The following is a 19,169-nucleotide window of genomic DNA, read 5'->3' as shown; positions in this document are numbered from 1 at the left end:
AGTGGGGCTAAAACTATAAAATATTGAAACACTTCAAAAATATCACTTCTCTGTCCAAATTTTCACGAACCTTACTTTTAAAAATTAAAAAAACATATATTATGACCTGTATCAATTAGGAGCAATTATTTATAAAAATGTTAACCTACTACAGTTTGCACTTGCAGAAACTATCACATTTTTAACAAAGGAAATGGGAAATCGCTATGGGATGCCCTAGTTAGATTAAATTAGCAAGAAACTTGTTACCAGACCATATAAAAGACACAGCATAATAAGACATGACCTTGCAGAGTCTTGGAGACAATCTGTGATGTTTTTCCTTCCTCTAACCTTTGCTAATTATCTGCAAATTTACAGACTCTTTTGTTGTGGGTTATTTTCCTTCAAATTGTGAGGAGATTTTTGGTTTCTAAATATTTAATTAGTCTTGTTATGATGAGAACTGTACATGCCAAGCATTTTGATTTTCATACTCTATTCCTTCTAATTATCCTCAGATTTAGATTGGTCATCCCAAATCTTTCTTTTGTAATTATTTACTTCTTAAAGATCATTTGGTGAAGAAATATTTTCACCCTATGGCTCTTTTTTTCCACAAATGGCTTTTCTGATCCGTTAATTACCCACTCAGAGGATTAGAGTTTGAAATAATGCAAAAGAACCTACAACTAAAAGGAATTTTAGAGGGCAAAACTGAGTAAACTAGATTTTTGTTGCTACTATTTTAAATTCACCTTAAAGATTACTCCCCCTTGGTTTGGATATGACTTTGATAAAGAGGAAAATTATGCTCCAAATGTTTGTGTGTGTTTTTCCTGCTTCCCAAGATCTTTGATGGGGTGTCATTTAGTCAGTATTATGTAGCTCATACACAAGAAAAGAATTTCTAGTCGAATTGACAGCTAATATAATTCCTATTTTTACAGAGACCTCACTTTAATTACAACATAGCAACAAATGTTCACAGAGCTTCCTATACAAACCAAACTGAAAGCATAGAAACAAAATCATAAAAGACTTTGGTAGCATGGCTTTTTAAAATTTTTCATCTATGCAAAATTTTAGACAAATTAAACTTTTTGTTGATGTATTTTATCAATTCAGGAAAGGTTTTTTGTTTTTTATTAAAAAGGCTACATCCTACAAGGGCTTGCTTTTTAAAACAAGAGGCAAGAAAGCCTGCTATTCCTTACCCAGACTGAATCATTTTGGTAGAAAATCTTTCACAACTTTTAATACTATTATTTCCTCAACAAACTTATTTTATTTTTCAGATAAATACATTTTTCTTATTATTAATTTTATTTTAAAGTTATTTATTTTCCTCCTGTTACTTATAAAATATTTTGGTAGTAAAATATGTGACATGTAAGGAGATACAAAAGTATGAGTGAGCAATACTTTAATATTGACTTGAATTAATAAATTAATGTTGGAGAACAGGGAAATATGTATACTTAAATTTTCCCCAAAGGGTCAACAAAGTGAAAACTCGATCTGAAAAAACAAGTGCTATGCAATCATTCTGACAGTCATAAATCTTTTTCTATTAATTATCTAGTTTTAACTTTGTGCCCTCATAAAAACAGTTATCTATGGTTTACTTGTGTTGCTCTTTCTCTAAAAAGATACATCTGAACTGAATTCTTACAGAAATTACTGACTGTGTACACTTGTTGAACTACTTCTTCCTTAATACAAAGAACCATTTGAAGGACCTTAAGTGTCTGAGCTAGAACACTCTCAGAGGTTAGGGCACGAGGCTAATAGTCTGAGAAACTGCTGTTTTCCAACTCACAGCGGTGCCCTCTATGCAAGCCTAAGGGTAGCAACTCTTTGTTAGGTACCGGATCTGAGGGAAATGCACACATTTGCAGGAAGCATAAGCTAAGGAGGAGGTACAGAAAAAGCCAACACACACACACTATGTTAGCCAAATAGTATTAAATTCTTCCCTGATTATCCAAACCTGAAGTGATCTTTCTCTCCTTTCACTATGGCAGTAACTCCTCATACTGTCTCTCTCCATATAATATGCTACCAATGTGTGTGTGTGTGTGTGTGTGTGTGTGTGTGTGTGTGTATGTATGTATATATGTATATATATGTGTATGTATGTATATATATGTATATACACACACACATATGTGTGTGTATTTAGGTAATTAATTATACTCTGCGTTGAGGCATTTCTTCTATTTTGCATTTTAGTTGTTAATTAACTCACTATTTTCCATGTTTAGAATTAAGCTGTAAACTCCTTACGTTTTTGTTTATATTCTTTTCCAAACACCCCAAAGAGTGCTGGTTGTATGAGGTCTCATACGATGTCCTTAGTTGTTTCTAGGACCCTAGTCTTATCTCTCTAGTTGTTAGTTTTCTTTAAAATCAGTTGGAATGCCTATTCCTGTTTACTGGAAAAAGTACTCTCTCAGTAAATACTTTCTAAATTGGAATTCTCCTTCTATATTTTATTGAGGTTTTATCATCAAAGAAACAACTCGGTGTGCTGTTGATACACACTAGTTGTCATTTCCCTCATGAAAACTGCAGTTTGTATAGATGTTTACCTAACCATTCTGTAAGACAAGAGGTGAAAAACAATAAAAGCAAAAAGCTGGAACCACAGACTCTTGGGATACTCTTAGCAGTAGAGCAGGTGTGAAAGGCTAAAAAGCGATCCTTAATACCCACAATCTGAATATAAATAATCAAATTCATCAGAGACGTATAAAGAGGTGGATACTTTGTGGGAATCATACACTCACAAAATTAATGGCATCTCACCTAACTGATAAATATAAGGCAAATTTCACTGGCTTACTTCTGATAAATCAGAACTAATCTTTAATCATGACAAAATATTCATAATCTAATCCTTTTATCAAATTGACTATCACTGCAAGAGTCTCATGTGTTTGCACAATTAAAAACCTCATGTTAGCTGTATATAATGAGGCATTACATTTGATGCAAATCCTTTTCTATTGAAATAAGTGCCACGCTGACAGCAGGAAGCAGCTGATAAGAAAGCAGCGAGATGCTGCTGATGGCATTCTCGATAACTGAACACCTACTCATAAACATTCAGTCTACAGTGTATTACCCCAAGCGTTCTTTTCTTAAAAACCACAGATCAAGGGACGTGTCCTTTTGCTGCATCTCAGCCACAAAGGCAAACAATTATCTAAAAACCAGATAGATAGAAGATAAGGAGGAAGGGAGGGAGGCAGGAGTGAGGGAGGGGAGGGAATGACAATTTTATATCCACCTTGATTCTGGCATCAGAAACAGCAATATAAGACATTATCAGCAATAAAAGATATTGCTTTTCACCAGATTACAGTATTTTTGAGGGGTTAGTGCTGCTTGAAGACATTATCAGCAATAAAAGACAAGAGGTAGAAATACCGAGTTTTAAAAGCACAGTAATCCCTAAATATACACATCCAACCAATATCTATGCAGAAAAAGATGAACAAATGGATATAAAATTATGTATTACTGTTCTCTGCCATAAAAAGAGTGAACTCCTTATTGTTTCAGAGTTAATATAAAGGGCATAAAACCCTAGTGTTAGTCTCTGTATTGACATCATAGCATTTAAAAAAATTTTAACATATTTTATAGAATTATTCCATAATTTTGAGAAATATAAAGAATACAATCTTTGAAATAGCCTTTCCTCCTCAGCCTAAATGCAAGAAGAGAATTCACAATGCCCCAAAGGAAGAAGAAAGATGATCAGATGCTACGCGGAATGGAAACTTTGAAAGGGTGAGGACAGAAGCCGAATAACTCCTTTAACAGACCTACGCAGAATTTCCTCAACATATAGTACATTGTTGCACTCAGCCATTACTCATCATTCTCCCTTCTGCACCGGTTTTTGGAAGCTCATTGCGCTATCTCAGAGATTCAGTATCGTTATTTCTGTACATATATCATCTTCTACACCAGATTACAGTATTTTTGAGGGGTTAGTGCTGTTTGAAGACTCTCTACACCATGCGCTGTGCATAACGCTGTGCCTTAGTCTAAAATTCATTAAGTACATAAATATCAGTCTATAGACTTGAAAATATTCTTACTGGCCATTCATAAATAACTTCCAGAGTACCTGGCACATTACCTGAGACATTACACAACTCGATAATTATTTGGTAGCATCCATCAGTGAATAAAAGATAAAGATTTTCAGAAACTAAGCATAATCCCACAACCGTATTGATAGAAACCAAATTAAAACCTTTCTTATTTATATGGTTTCTTACGTTTCTAAAAATTACAATCACGGCAGAAGGCTTCCATTCCATAGGATATTTCTAGCCTGAATTAGCTATGTATCAGAAACTTGTCTAAAAGGCTCAGTTCATTGTGACCTAGAATATGTTAGAATCCAAAGCTTTAAATACTGCTAACACCATGTACAGGCTTGAGAGTACACGGCTGAGTGCTGTGAAGCAGCAAACCTGCCTTTCCGAAGCTAACACGCACTCCTAGGCCAAAGACATAAACAGGGTAAGCATTATCAAATAATGAATATCGAGGAAAACCCCTTTCTCACTACAGATTAAAGTCACAATGTATACTTTATTATATTAAGCACATTAAAATCTATTAAGCTATTTTAAGATTTTTACATGTCTTACAAAAGTTACAGATAAATATGAAATTTAAATAAAATGGATCTGAAGTTGCATATTTTACAGCTGGAGAGTTTTAGAATTATTTTTATATGCAAAAAAGCATTCTAATACTTAAAAGTACTACACTCACACACAACATACCTATGTTATGCTAGGGATCCTGGTATATTTATTAACTACATTTGACATGTCATTATTAAGAAAAAGAAACCCTACAAGATCTTGCTATTGCTCTTATCTTTGACCTTTCAACTTTTCCATTTCAGCAACCTCATTAATGTCAAAATGCCATTACAATGTCTGCCCACTTTTAAATCTCTACAGCCTTAGCAAGGCAAAATCTTTTGGGTTCAGTAAGGAATGCTTTGGGGGTTTTTTTGGTTTTTTTTATTATTATTTAGCTAAAAAGCGTAATAGAGCCACAAAGGTCAGAATATTTCCTGTATTAAAGAAAAAGGACCACGTGACAAAGATAAACTTTAGAATGTAAAATGCCATTTGTAGACCTGAATTGGGCATTTCTTTTTTGCTTTAAAACTACTTTAATTTTTCAAATTTTTAAAACATTTTTAAAAAAGGTTTTTAATTGCCAGATTCCTATCATGTATGTAACCGATACCACGGACAGAACTTGTTTTTATATTTAATAGTAGTACCTTTCTTAGGCTTTAACAGGGGACGTGGAATTTGAAGCAGAAATCTCTGAGAGGCATACAGTGCTATCAGACGTATCAGTGAAGCCATGAGGACGCAGGATTGGATAGAGTGAGAAGTCCAATGTGCCTGCAACAAAGCCCAGCAAATTCCTCAAGGAGGGAGCTCTGGAGTTGGAAGAGCCCTTCAGAGAGGTCTCAAAATGAAGCAAAGAAAGAGGAGGCCAAGCCTTTGTACTCTGGCATTTGATGAGGGCTGCCTCTGGAGAGCAGAGTTTAAGATCCCTTCAGCCCGAGGCAGCTCCAGGGCAGGGCGGCACTGTGAGTCCATCAGCAGGCAACTCCCTTGACAGCTGGGGCAGCAAAGAGAGTGGCCTGATCCTACAGGGAAATGGGGAGGGCATACCATAACACCCACTCCACAGCACTGTAACAGTGAAGAGGTTAATGAGAATTGTTTTCAAAAACAGTTCTTTTAATACTACTTCTCATTTACATGGCTTTTATTGTGTTTTATCTTCTTGTACACACTGACATGTCAATCCTGTTTACTAAGCGATATTCAATGGGTTTCCTATAGAGCAATGAACCTTAACAGGCAGCTTTTAATTGGCCCACATAGGAAACCACATTACTATTAATTCCACAGCTACCGCATAAAATAAAACCAATGCTTCTCTAACTCTAGAGCAATTAGACCTCTCGGCTATTTGGCTAACTCCGCTTCATGATACCCAATGCAGTTAATTATATTTTTTGATGTTAACAGTCTCTGTCAGTCTCAAGCATAACTTCTCTTTGATGAATATTTAAATTATATTTGAATAAAAAATAATCTTGGTTACATTTCATATTCAGTAATCATCACAGCTTAATAACGTCTGCTCGTCAGGAGTTGAAATAAATGGCAATGCACATATAAAGGTCCTAAATCAACTTATCAGATAATATGTTTGTAATTACCTCTATCTATCATCTGTCTATCTATCTAATAAATGTATTTATATACATTTTAAAAGGTATAGTCGCATTCACATAAAAACCCACAATTAGATTTCAAAAGTTACTTACAAACATTATTTTAAATTACATATACAGAGTTTCATAAATTTATGATAAGAACATCTTAGGACTGGGTCCTAAGATAATTTAATGTAGGAAAAAATTACCAAAGTAAAAAATGTCCTAGAAAAATAAGCATACATTATTTTGTCTCCTGTAGCTGTATTGTGTGGCAACTTCCAAGAGTAATAAGAAAAAAACAAAACAAAACTTTGATTTACTCAGCGATTTTTGATTATGGAGCTTTTGGAAACCCACTGAAATCATTACTAAAGGAAAGTAACTTAAAAATAATATTTTCCTCCACAAAGAGCCTGTAATTGGAGTGGTGGGTGAGGGTAAGGGAAATTTCCAAAAATGGGGAATGCGGGAAGTGGGAGGAAAGTGTAAAAGCAAAGTCCATTAGTATAATTCCTTAAAAATATATTTATATCTATTTAGTTTAAAACTCCTTTCATCTAGTCTATCTTATAATATGAAGGTTTTAAACCAAGCATTTACTTAACATAAACTGTGAAAATAGGTTTTCTATCTCAAATTTTGTATCAAGTAAATGAATGCTGTTATCTACTTAATGCCCCTTAATAAATTATATAGTTAAAATTTTTAACTTTTCACTGTCTTCTCCCAAATTCTCAATGTTTAGAAAAGAGGAAACACAATGAAATGAAATAAAAAACGATGTAATGAAATGTCCTGAAATGCACACATCAACCTATGAATGTCCAGTGGAACACTGCCAATTTCTTGAAACTATCACATTATAAATAAAACAGGTAGGGTGGATTCAAGTTTTCTAAGGTCTAAAGCTTATAAAATTCAGGGGTACCATTTTAAGAAAAGAAATTGAAAAAAAGACAAGTAGAAAATCAGGTGCCAAAGTGAATACTTTAGGGGAAAAAAAATCTCAACAAACAAAACATTTTTAAAAGCCAACAACAATCACAAGAAACAAAACCCACAAAACTCAAAAGTGTTTTAAGAAATTAATTGCTTGGCATTCCTTTACATGACTTTCCTTAATTTTTTCACTCCATAATCTATGACTGTCTCTTCATATAACAATTTCATAGTGTCACTTTCTATAATTTTGCTTTCCTTCTAGAACAGATGATCACAACTTGTTATCCATTATTGATGGTTGGGATGGATACATACAGCACACACCTACAAAGTCACCGTGCTCGTGTTTTTTGAACTGCTCTGGCCTGTGCCCCACAAACATTTGGTACAATTCTATTTTATGATATTCATTAAAAGAGAGGAACAGTATGGTGCATTTATAATTCTAAGTAATACAGTTGATATGTTCTCTATGTACTGTACGTACTCCATGAAGAATGTGTACATAGTAAAGAAATTCTGTTTTGATTAGTCATCTATGAGAATCAAATCTCCACTTACTGTTTTACACATTTAATGACTCAAAGAATTTCCCACAGACTAGCTTCTGCCTCCCTATATTTCAGACATTATTTCTCTAACACTTGCCACATGTCTCAGGTGCCATAGGACACATTCAAATTATAATGACACCTGGCCTTGCACATATAGGTCATGATCAGTACGGCAGTATAATGAGTAATAGGAGAATTTCTAGAGGCCATTTCTTCACCAGAATAGCTAGCAATGATTAAACTGTACACGACTGTCCACAAACCATATAAAAACACCCCACTAAAACCCAAAATGAATTTATTACCAACTGACCTTCCACTTAACAGAACCCCAAAAATGCACTTGGCTACTCCTAAGTGACCATAAATGAGGGGAAGTGTAACAAGGGAGTCAAAGAATGAAATCAAAACCTTAAAAGGTTGTGTTTAAATATCATACATCAGCAAATTTTACAAGAACACATGACCTTGTGAGCATGCTGCTGGGGCCCTAACAATGCCTTGGAAGTGGCCTGAACAAATGAAGGGCTCTGGCGTTTCAGATTCATTAGCTACATGATAAATCCACCTACAGAAACAGAGTAATATGTTCACAAATTACAGGGGAGTTCAGTAACAATGATCTGTCTGTGGTCTGAAAAAATGAACAGAAAGACCACTGCTGTGATCTCAAGCGAACTATACAGAGTGACTCTCATTTCAGGCACTGCCTTCAAAGCCATGGGGACTGTGTTTAGGTGAGTTCTAAAACCATGTCTTTATTGGTTGCATATGACATACAAAGAAATATTGGGAGAACTGTGACATGTATTAGGTACGTGATACACTTCACTGATTTATGTGAAATAAATGAATACTGGGGGGTGCCAAAAAATGTATACACGTTATTTGTATTCATCTTTTGTCATCAGTATATATTAAGTATTACAATTTTAATGCAGGTTTTTTTTCCTTTCTTAAAATGTGTATACATTTTTTTGGCACCCTCTGTATTAGAATTATAGAATCGCTCACTTCTTTGTCTTTCTTCCTTTCTCCTAGAGACATCTGAGAGATATGTGAGCTCTAAACCTAACTGTGGGATAATTGCAAACAGCACTAAAAACTGTAACGAAATCGCTATATTTAGAAAAAAACACATAGCAGAGTAAAAAGGATAGGTCTTTAAAATCTAAGACAGATAACTATATATTAGTAAAACACTATCAGAAGCCCCATTACCCTCAATAACTTTCCTTGAACAGGTACAAATTAGGCTATCGATACTGGTGATTTTGTTACTATTGAGGTGGTTAATATGGTCTAGGGCTGCAATATTAAGTGATATATGGAAAATTAATAGGGCCATAATGAGTAACAGTTTAAACTTTTTAAAATAACTTAATATCAAATCTTCTCCTTTCATTTAATAAAATTAGTCATTAGAGCACATTATGAATGATACTAACTCACAGTTGTATCCTGCTTTTTACGTGGCAGAGTTCCTAAACTGCTAGGAAGAAAATAAAGATGTGGAGTAAATCAACAACTAAGGCTATTTTCTCCACCAGATAACATATAGGCATTTTTAAAAACTTACTTAGAAACCTCAATAAAACAAAAAGAATAATGAAAATGGGAAATTCTCAGCTTTATTCAAAATTGTATTTGTTATTATTTATTGCATAATAAAATGTATTCAATAAACAGCACATTTTCAGACAATGAAATTATGCCAAAGCTTTGATGAATGCATGTATTAATTTCCTAGTAATAAACATATCAATATGAAGTTGTACTGCACATGAAAAAGATTCCAAATCTTAAGTGAAGTTACAATTCATAATTCTTCACTTTTTTATACTAGCAGAAAATATGCATTATATTACATTTCAGTAGCATTTGGATATAAGTTTTAAGTGTGTGTGTGGGGGGAAGGGGGAACAGACAGCCAAACCCAAAGGAAAAATAGTGAATATGCCTTGATTTGAAACTCTAAAATTTCATTTCTATTCTCTACAACTGTAATGAAACATCTATTTTTATTTGTTCAAAGGACACTTTTTAAAAGGATGCTTTTAAGTCATATTTATACACTGACATTAGTAGCATGACATCAGAAAGCAGATACACACTAAAAATAAATCACATTTAAGTACAAAACAAAACACTCAAATGGGTATTTGAAATGAGTTTTATGCAAGCAGATCTAGTGTGCTTTTATTCAGTTATTTAGCTTTTGATTGTCTAGTACAATTTAGTAATACAACACTGTATTAGACTTGGTTTCTGTCAACTACCATAATTTGTTTAAATTTACTTTGTAAACAGAAACCATTAGTTTAGTGTGTAGTATGGAATGCTCTAAGTAAGTAAAAAACAACAAGCTATGTGACAATATATGTACTATTGAAATACCACTGTCACCTCACCTCATATCTCAAATGAGAAAGATGGGATAAATGATAAATAAGTGTGAAAAGCACTATGAAAAGATTATAATGATATTGAAATTTGTACATCAGATAAATGTTCACATTTGTTTTTATTTATTCACTTCGACTTTGGTTTAAAAAAAAAGACAACTTCTAATGATAAAAACTGAAGCAAAATCAGACTTAAAATGAGATGTCTTTGTTTTTAAAAATGAACTTCCCTTTCTCTCATCTGACCAGTATCTGTTCAAAAATAATATCAAATTCAAACTTTTCAGGTATTATTCAAGACTTAGGAAATACTGAATATTCGCAATGTAGTAGTATCCTTAGGGAAAATGGTCCTGGTTTCCTTGACCAATGCATGTAGTATAAAAGCTAAAAAACTATATATTAACTAGAAATATCCCTGAAAACCAGCAATTCACACTTGTACTCTCACGTCTTCATTATCTAGTCGAGTTATGTTACTAATTTTCATTTTAAAAGGAGAAACAAAGACCTCTGTAGGGCAGAATCTTTGATGCGACATTATTTCTTTCTTCTACATTTGCTAAGCAGGGTTGTAAGGGATATTTAGATGATTTGTCTTCTAATCTATTTTATAATTTATTAGTCTTTCTTGAGCATTAAATGTGAATGTTTAATATGATTCATGTTTATTACTGCCAATAGTCTCCCCTTCCTATAATGAGTGCTTTGGTTTAAATGTCCATCAGTAAGTGACATGCAAAGTATGTGTCCAATTAGATATACCAATTAGAGCTTTAATGATTATTTATTACTGTACTAAGGTTCAAGAGGCTGTACTAGTAACCTCCCAATCTTTGGCTAAAGAGAGGTGCTTGTAATTCCATTTAGTTGACTTAAAACAACTCAGCCAAAGAGTGAAAGAATTAGTGGAAACCCATCACCTAACAGAAAATAACCTAAGAAGATCACACAGAGATGATGAGATAGTAGCATCTGAGTTATTAATTTTTCCCAAGATACATTTCATCTTAATAGGCAAATGTCTGATACACCTGACACTACCGATAGATAAATGCACTTGGAATAAACAGCATGAAGGTTAGAATGTAGTTTCTCAGAAACGGCAGGCTTAGCTCCTATGAAAATAAATAGGTTCCCTAAATAAATATATTAAGTAAGAGAGAAGCACTGTCGACCAGTAAATATTTAAATAAAATATACCAACCCCCAAGTATTATAAAACATCAAATTAGATGAAAATGGCAGACTGGGCAAATTTTTCTCCCTCTAAAAAAAGGTCATAATAAAGAAGGGATGTGAGCATCTTAGAAAGACAGGCTTGAAGTTTATTGTGACCTATAAAGAAAGATCAGAAAACAAAAAATTAATTAAATTAAAAAAACCCTCATATAGCTCTGCCTTAGATACAAAGCTTCTTTATAAAGACTGAAAGATCAATATAAAAGTTGAGAGGGTTGTATGTCGAGGAGAGTATATCCACACTGAAATCTATAAATATGAAGTCTGCCAGAAAGCACTGGCAGAGCTGTGACTGCATTTTAATGGATCTTCATGGTTCAATTCTGAGAAGCTTCCAACATTCATCAGTTCCCACAGAAATGTTTTATGTGTATATGTGTATATCTAAGTATCTCCTTTCTTAAAATACTTTACACACACTGAGTGTCTATTAGTATACTTGAAAATAACACAAGCATATTTTAAAAAGCTAGGTAAAGTACTATTTAAGAATATTTATTATTTAAAAATTTCCATGCCACCAAGATAAACATTAATGAGGTTCTAGGTATAGATGATTTGATAGTTCAGCCCCTGTGGCAAATAATTCAAACCTTCTGAAGGTTCACAAAATAAAAAGACAGATATTATGCTGCCACTCCTTCCCAGGATAGTTTCCTAAATGAGAACATACAGTCGTCCCCTCTTAACTGTAGTTTCACTTTCTGGGTTTCATTACCTGCTCTCACCCACAGTCCAAAAACAGCAAATGAAAAAATACAGAAATAAACAATTCTTAGGTTTTAAATGGCATGCCGTTTAGCGTGATGAAATCTCCCGCAGTCCCACTCCACGCCACCTGGAACATGCATCATGCCTTAGTCCAGAGTACCCACACTGCTTATGCTTCCCACTGGTTAAGTCATTTAGCAGCCATTTAGGGTGTCAGGTCGACTGTCGTGGCATCTATCGCAGTGTTTGTATCCAAGTAACCCTTATTTTATTTAATAATGGTCCCAAAGTACAAGAGAAGTGATGCAGCAACTGGGATATACCAAAGAGAAGCTGTAAAGTGCTTCCTTGAAGTGAAAAGGTAAAAGTTCTCTAATTAATAGAAAAGAAAAAATCATATGCTGAGGTTGCTAAGAACTACAGTAAAAACAAATCTTCTATCCATGAAATTATGAAGAAGGAAAGGGAAACGTGTGATAGTTTTGCTGTCGCACCTCAAACTGCAGAAATTATGGAACAATGTGTGAGAGTGCTTAGTTATGATGGAAAAGACATTAAATTTGTGAGCAGCAGACATGAACAGAAAACGTGTTCTGATTGATGGCAACATGATGCACCAGAAAGCACTGAGCCTATCCGAAAACTTCAGCAAGGGATCCCCTGAAACGAGTGACACCAAGCCATTTACTGTAAGTAAGGGATGGTTGCAGATTCAGGAATACATTTTGCATTTTATCATCTCACATCACCACAAGAAGGGTAAGTACAGTACAACAAGATATTTTGATAGAGTCCACAGTCACATAACTTTTAGTACAGTATGTTACAACTGTATTTTATTAGCAGTTGTTGTGAATCTCTTACTGTGCCTAATTGATACACTTTATCATCAATGTGTATGTATAGGAAAAAACATAGTATATAAAGGGTTCAGACACTACACCCAGTTTTAGGCTTCCACTGGGGGTCTTGGAAAGCACCCCTATGGATAAGAGGGACTACCGTGCATGCTTCATTGTGAACAAAGTGTACTGACTATAAACAGTTTATTCCCAAGTGTCACGAAAGGGAGTTAGAATACAATGAGTCCCAAGTTCCTCGGCATCTCTAACAATCTGTTACCTAATAACTCTCTTAAAATAGAAGCAATGGCCTATGTTTTCCCCCTCCCAAAAAGGGTCTCTACTTCTGTGCCTTGCCTGGTAGGATAGCAAGAATGGAAGTGGAGAGGCAGAGGGTAAGACCATTCTGCTTGTTCCTGGATGCAGAATGCATGGTTCCTCCAAACAGCCTTAACTTTAACTACGTGCTGGGAGTATTCACTCAATGTTCCAGTCTTATCCTGCATCTGCAGTAATGTAAAGAACCCACGGAACAAAAAAAGTAATGCACACACATGCAATAATGCATTTCTTCAAATCCTCATGCACAAAAGAAACTGTCACCACTCAAGTGGCTGCTGGGTTGACCATGTTAAATAACACAGGATTATTATACTTCGAGATAATAGGTTAGGACATTAATAGGGTTTAGAAATTCAAGGATAAAAAAGTTACTGAATGGGGTATAGGATGGGATAGATTAATCTGGTTCGTACATATTTTGGCTTACTTCTATCATCCCAACCTTTGTGGAAAAGATCTTGGCTCTAAAATAAGTTTTGTCACTTACTTAGCTTAATTTAATTAAATGGGACCCAAGTTCCAGAAGTTAGATTTTAAACATCCCTAAGTTGTACCTCTACTTTGTAAATCTAGATCGTGTATTTATTATGCATTGCTTGGTTCCATGTGACAAGGGTATTACCTAATTTTTCTGGTCTGTACAAGACTGAAAGCTACATTCTTGATTCCTATGCTGTAACACTGCTACCTTGAAAATCCTAGCATATTCTTTTATTTGAGTTGTCAAAATGGAATAAAAATCTTCAACAACGAGAATAAATGGTATGTCTTCACTGCTTTACTACTGGGTATGAGCCATTATCCTCCTGTGCCCGTTCTGGTTTCCTTGATGGCAACTTTACCTGTGCCCCTCAATGCAGGAATGCTCTAGAACTCTGGCATGCTCACACTACACAATCTCTGTGGGTGACATCATCTATTCACCTGCAACTATCCCTATCCCCACACTCATGAGTGCCAAATCTGTAAAAACAACTGCTTGCTCAACTAGTTATTTTTTTATAAGCCACCCTGTTCCCAAATAAACTTAAAGGCGCTTAAGAGGGTAGTACAACATCAAAAATACAGTACATTTTACTTAATAAGAAATCTAATACAGATGTGCTACGGGATTCTAACCAGTTGTAATCTATATGGGGCTAAAAATCTAGGCTAAAAGCTTTTAAGGAGCCAGCCTAGTTCTCTAAGTCTACGGCAATTCTTTGATTTCCTTGGGCAACTTCAATTCCAAAAAAAAAAGTGAAAAAGAGCCTGTCTTTGAATCGATTACACAAAATATACTTTTCCTACCAGAGGAAAAACTGAGGCATGTATTCTTACTATCCTCTTGAGAGTAGTACACATTACTTGTAGAAACTCTTTGTATTGACAGAGGAACACTGATGAATATCCGATAGCATGAGCTGGGACTCTGTAACACTGGACCTACCCACGCACATGAATCATTAACCTTGACCTTAAATATTGAAAACAAAAACAGTAAATATTTACTTTCAGATGTCTAGGTCAAAATGCTAAAAACTTAAGGATGTATTACAGAGCATAATCTAAGGCAGCAAACTACACTGATGAGAATGAAAAGGTTCTTAGAGTGAAGAATATGAATAAAAGAACAACTATAAAACAATCCCAGAAGAGGATGTCAGGTACAATTTAGCGTATCACTTTAAGATACTAACTAGACTGTCCCCACGTGCTGCAAAGAACCAATATTGTTAGCAAATTCTAATTTATTTATTCATCCAAGGGTAGTAGGGTTGTTTTTCTTTAATAAATTCAAAGTGTGACACTATTAACTTCTTTTTTAAGTTATCCCATCATTACAGATCATTTTTTTAGTACTATCCTCAAAGAGTACTAAAAAAAGATCTGTAATGGTGATTATTTTATAAAGTATTAAAATACATATTTTAGAAAATAATTTCATTTCTCACTTTTTAGGATGAGCCATTTGGTGTTCTTATAAGACATGTACACTGTCAGTTACTAATAAAGCCCTGGTTTCATACCTTTTTTTTATTATTAGTTTCAGGTGTACAAAGCAACGTAATAGTTAGACATTTACATCCCTCAAAAAGTGGTAAATCCCTCCCCCAAGCTACTACCCCTCTGACATCTGATATAGCTGATGGTTTCATACTTTTAAATGAGCAGAAAACAGAAAACGGAGAATGAGTAACAATACTCTTATTACCAGCAGAGTCAGAGTTACAAGTGTTATTTATTTACTTGACTCTCAACTGCTGAAGCAATTCCAATTTTTGTGCCTATCTCCATCATTATATGCAGAAAACGGAGACTTTCAAATTTAATAGAAAAGATTCTAGTGATTTTGATTTTTCCAAAAAGAAATTTTCTACATTAAAGGAAAAAAAGTCTCTTTCCTACATTATTGAATCACATTATTTGATGATCATAAATGGAAACATTGGTCAAATTGTTAGGAGTTTGGTGAAAATAACTCTTACTTTATTTTAAATACTGTAAGTATTTTAAAATTAAAACAATAGGGACAGGGGGTTATCACTTTGTAAGGGGTGTAAAAGTCTGTTACATTGTTTTGTACACCTGAAACTAATAAAAATAATAATAATAATAATTAAAAGAAAAGCCAATATATTCTACACATTCAGTAACTATTCAGTAATAATTCAGCTGCAAATATATTGTCTATCTATTTTTCTTACAGCTATCTGAAACTTGTATGTAATGGTCAAATATGGCAGACTTCCTTAAAGGTTTATATTGTACATACTAATACATAGACTAGAGTACTTATAAGCTACCACTATGAAACTCATTTTTAAGTCATCTTAACATTGTTTTCCTTGTCAATAAAGTATTCATGTTTAAATTGTCATTATGGTGATTGAATAATTATAAGTCACCAGTATAATATGACAATTTAAAAATGGGGTTTTGACGGCCAGTTTTGGAATCATCCCATTATTTGCATTAATACACATAAATTGTTTAGACATTTTGACAACAAGGGTATGGAAAACAACTGTATGCTTTCACAGAATTTAAATACCTCAAAACTCTAGTTCCTTTCAAAAGTATCAAAAATGCAGCCCTACTTTTATAACACGAAACAATAAAAATAACTTGCTATCTATCTTGTACATTCCCTATATGTAGTTGTATTTATATGTACAAGTATGATAACTTACGTATTTTGCTAGATAGTCAACTGTGTGCTAGATTTAACTGTGTAAGCCCACATACAAAGGTAAGTTACCCACAATGTATGTTCTTCAAGGCTAGCTCTTCTAGATTTTCTCTTTGTTCCAATTCCCAATGCTTGCTGCTTGCCAGTCTTAGTAAAAACAGGTAATTATACAGAAGAGTTTTTCAGTCCCTATTTCTCTCTGGCCTATTTTTAAATGCTCAAATCATATCACTGCCTTTGAATAGTTGGATCAACATGTAAGGAATGAATAAATGGTCAATTATTAGCAGTTGCCTTTATTGCCTCCCTAACATAGGCAATTCCCAAATTTTGAAATACCATATACAAATTGTTCTATTATAACTTACTGTAGCAATGAATTTATTCTTCCAAATAAGTTATGTTTTGTGGTTCGCTCATTGGTCAGATTTCGTATTCTACATAAAGGACTTTAAAACTACTGATCAAGTACCATTTATGCAAATAAAATTTAGTCTTAATTTTTTTTAATAACTGCCCTTTAAGAAATAAAAATAAAAACATTTTGATGGAAATCTTTTTAAAGTATTGTATATGTTCTCTGGTTTCCTAAAAACATCTTGGTCAGTATCAACATTAAAAGAAAACTACTTACTACGAATGTGCTACCAATAAAAATATGCTAGTACATATTCTCTGTGAAATAAGAAATTTTACAGCAATTTGTACCCATACTCTTACAGTGTAGATTTTTAAAAAATCCTTTTTCCATTGACTCTTATAATTTCTTGATGTTTTCAATGTGCCTACAATGACCAGACTCATCTAAAAATTTTGCTCTTCTACTTTAAGGCAGACTAGTAAGTAAGCCAGAGAGCTAGACAGAATATTGTGTGCAGAGGGGGAAAAGAAGCAGAAGGATGAGGGTGAAAGCTTTGGGTAGAACTATGGTTTTCCTAGTAAACAAAATATAAAAAGCAATAATGTATAATAAATTTGGTGATACTAAATTTTCTTTCAAAGTTTCTCTGTTTCAAATAACTGGGACTGCTGGATATTAAATGCAATAGTTCAATCACAACTAACCACAATTTTAATATCTTATATACAAGAAAACTCTAATATGCCAAGAGTACCAATATTTAGAAAAACAAAAGATGCCAAGAGTTATGTGCTCTGGGTTAAGGCAGAGGAAAGGCAACCCCTATCATCAGCAGGCTTTTCCATTCTCTCTCTGTAGGAAGGCAGTTGTCCAGTTAAGAGAGATCATTTACAGAAAGTTTAAAATGTACTTTCCAACACATTGTTTTTTAAAAATGAAACCAATAGTTTATTACCCAAACAAATATATATATATATATATATATATATATATATATATATATATAGAGAGAGAGAGAGAGAGAGAGAGAGAGAGAGAGAGACGAGGGCAAGAGCAAATGTGCAAGTGCATGCAGTGTATGCTTCCTTAAGTTGCATTTGTTGTTTTTATTTTGTTTGTTTTCTAAAGATAAGGATAAAAAGAATGAGAAGACCTGCCACAGGCTGGGAGGAAATATTTGTAAAAGACGTATCTGATAAAGGATTATTATCCAAAATACATCAAGAACTCTAAAAACTCAACAATAACAAAACAAACAACCTGATTTTAAAAAATGAGTAACAGGGCCAGCCTGGTGGCTCAGGGAGTTGGAGTTTCATGCTCCTAACTCCGAAGGCTGCCGGTTCGATTCCCACATGGGCCAGTGGGCTCTCAAGCACAAGGTTGCAGGTTCTACTCCCCGAGTCCCGCAAGGGATGGTGGGCTCCGACCCCTGCAACTAGCAATGGCAACTGGACCTGGAGCTGAGCTGTGCTCTCCACAACTAAGACTGAAAGGACAACTTGAAGCTGAACAGCACATTGAAAGGACAACAACTTGACTTGGAAGAAAGTCCTGGAAGTACACACTGTTCCCCAATAAAATCTTAAAAAAAAAAAAAAAAAAAATGAGCAACAGACCTGAACACACACCTCACCAATGAAGATATACAGATGTCATGTGAGCAAAGTGAAAAATGTTCAACACAATGGAAAATTGGGGAATTGCAAATTAAAACAATGAGAGACTACCACATACCTATTAGAATGACACAATTCTAAAACACTGATATCACCAAAACTAGGTAACAGTGTGGAGTAACAAAACCTCTGACTACTGGTGGGAATACAAAATAGTACAGTAACTTTGAAAGACTGTTTGACAGTTTCTTACAAAACTAAACACACTCTTACCATAGGATCTAGTCATTGTGCTCCTTGGCATTTATCCAAATTAACTCTCTGTACTTTCTGCTATTTTTGATATAAAAAAAGTTTATTAATTTTAAAAAAAGGAGAAATTATTGCCAAAGATCCAGACGTTTAAACATTCTTGATATTACAAAAATTTCAAAATTTTAAAACCCTAAAATACAAGATTACATTTGAAATATATATCTGTACTCTTCATTTTATGATATATTAAAAAAATAAAGATGTTATTACATATTCTTTCTGATATGTCAACCTATATAAAAACGGTAAGACATTTAAATGTTAAAAACTTACAGTAGAAATCGACATTAGTAGGTAAAACCCTAACCCAGTTTAATAAATATGCTGAGATATGGACTGCTCCCATCCACTTTGGAGTTATTATACCAATTTGGATGTAATAGCTAAAATAGGATA

General features: G+C 33.9%; 1 protein-coding gene across 43 annotated transcripts in view; it reads right to left on the bottom strand.

Annotated features, from left to right (window-relative positions):
- Nucleotides 1-19,169, bottom strand: part of ADGRL2 (adhesion G protein-coupled receptor L2) — a 597,884-nt gene that overhangs the window by 63,043 nt on the left and 515,672 nt on the right. The gene's annotated exons all lie outside the window — the stretch shown is intronic.

The sequence above is a fragment of the Rhinolophus sinicus genome, linkage group LG06, assembly GCF_036562045.2.
Source record: "Rhinolophus sinicus isolate RSC01 linkage group LG06, ASM3656204v1, whole genome shotgun sequence".
In the NCBI taxonomy this organism is placed as follows: Eukaryota; Metazoa; Chordata; class Mammalia; order Chiroptera; family Rhinolophidae; genus Rhinolophus; species Rhinolophus sinicus.
This window is presented reverse-complemented; position numbering and strand designations above follow the sequence as displayed.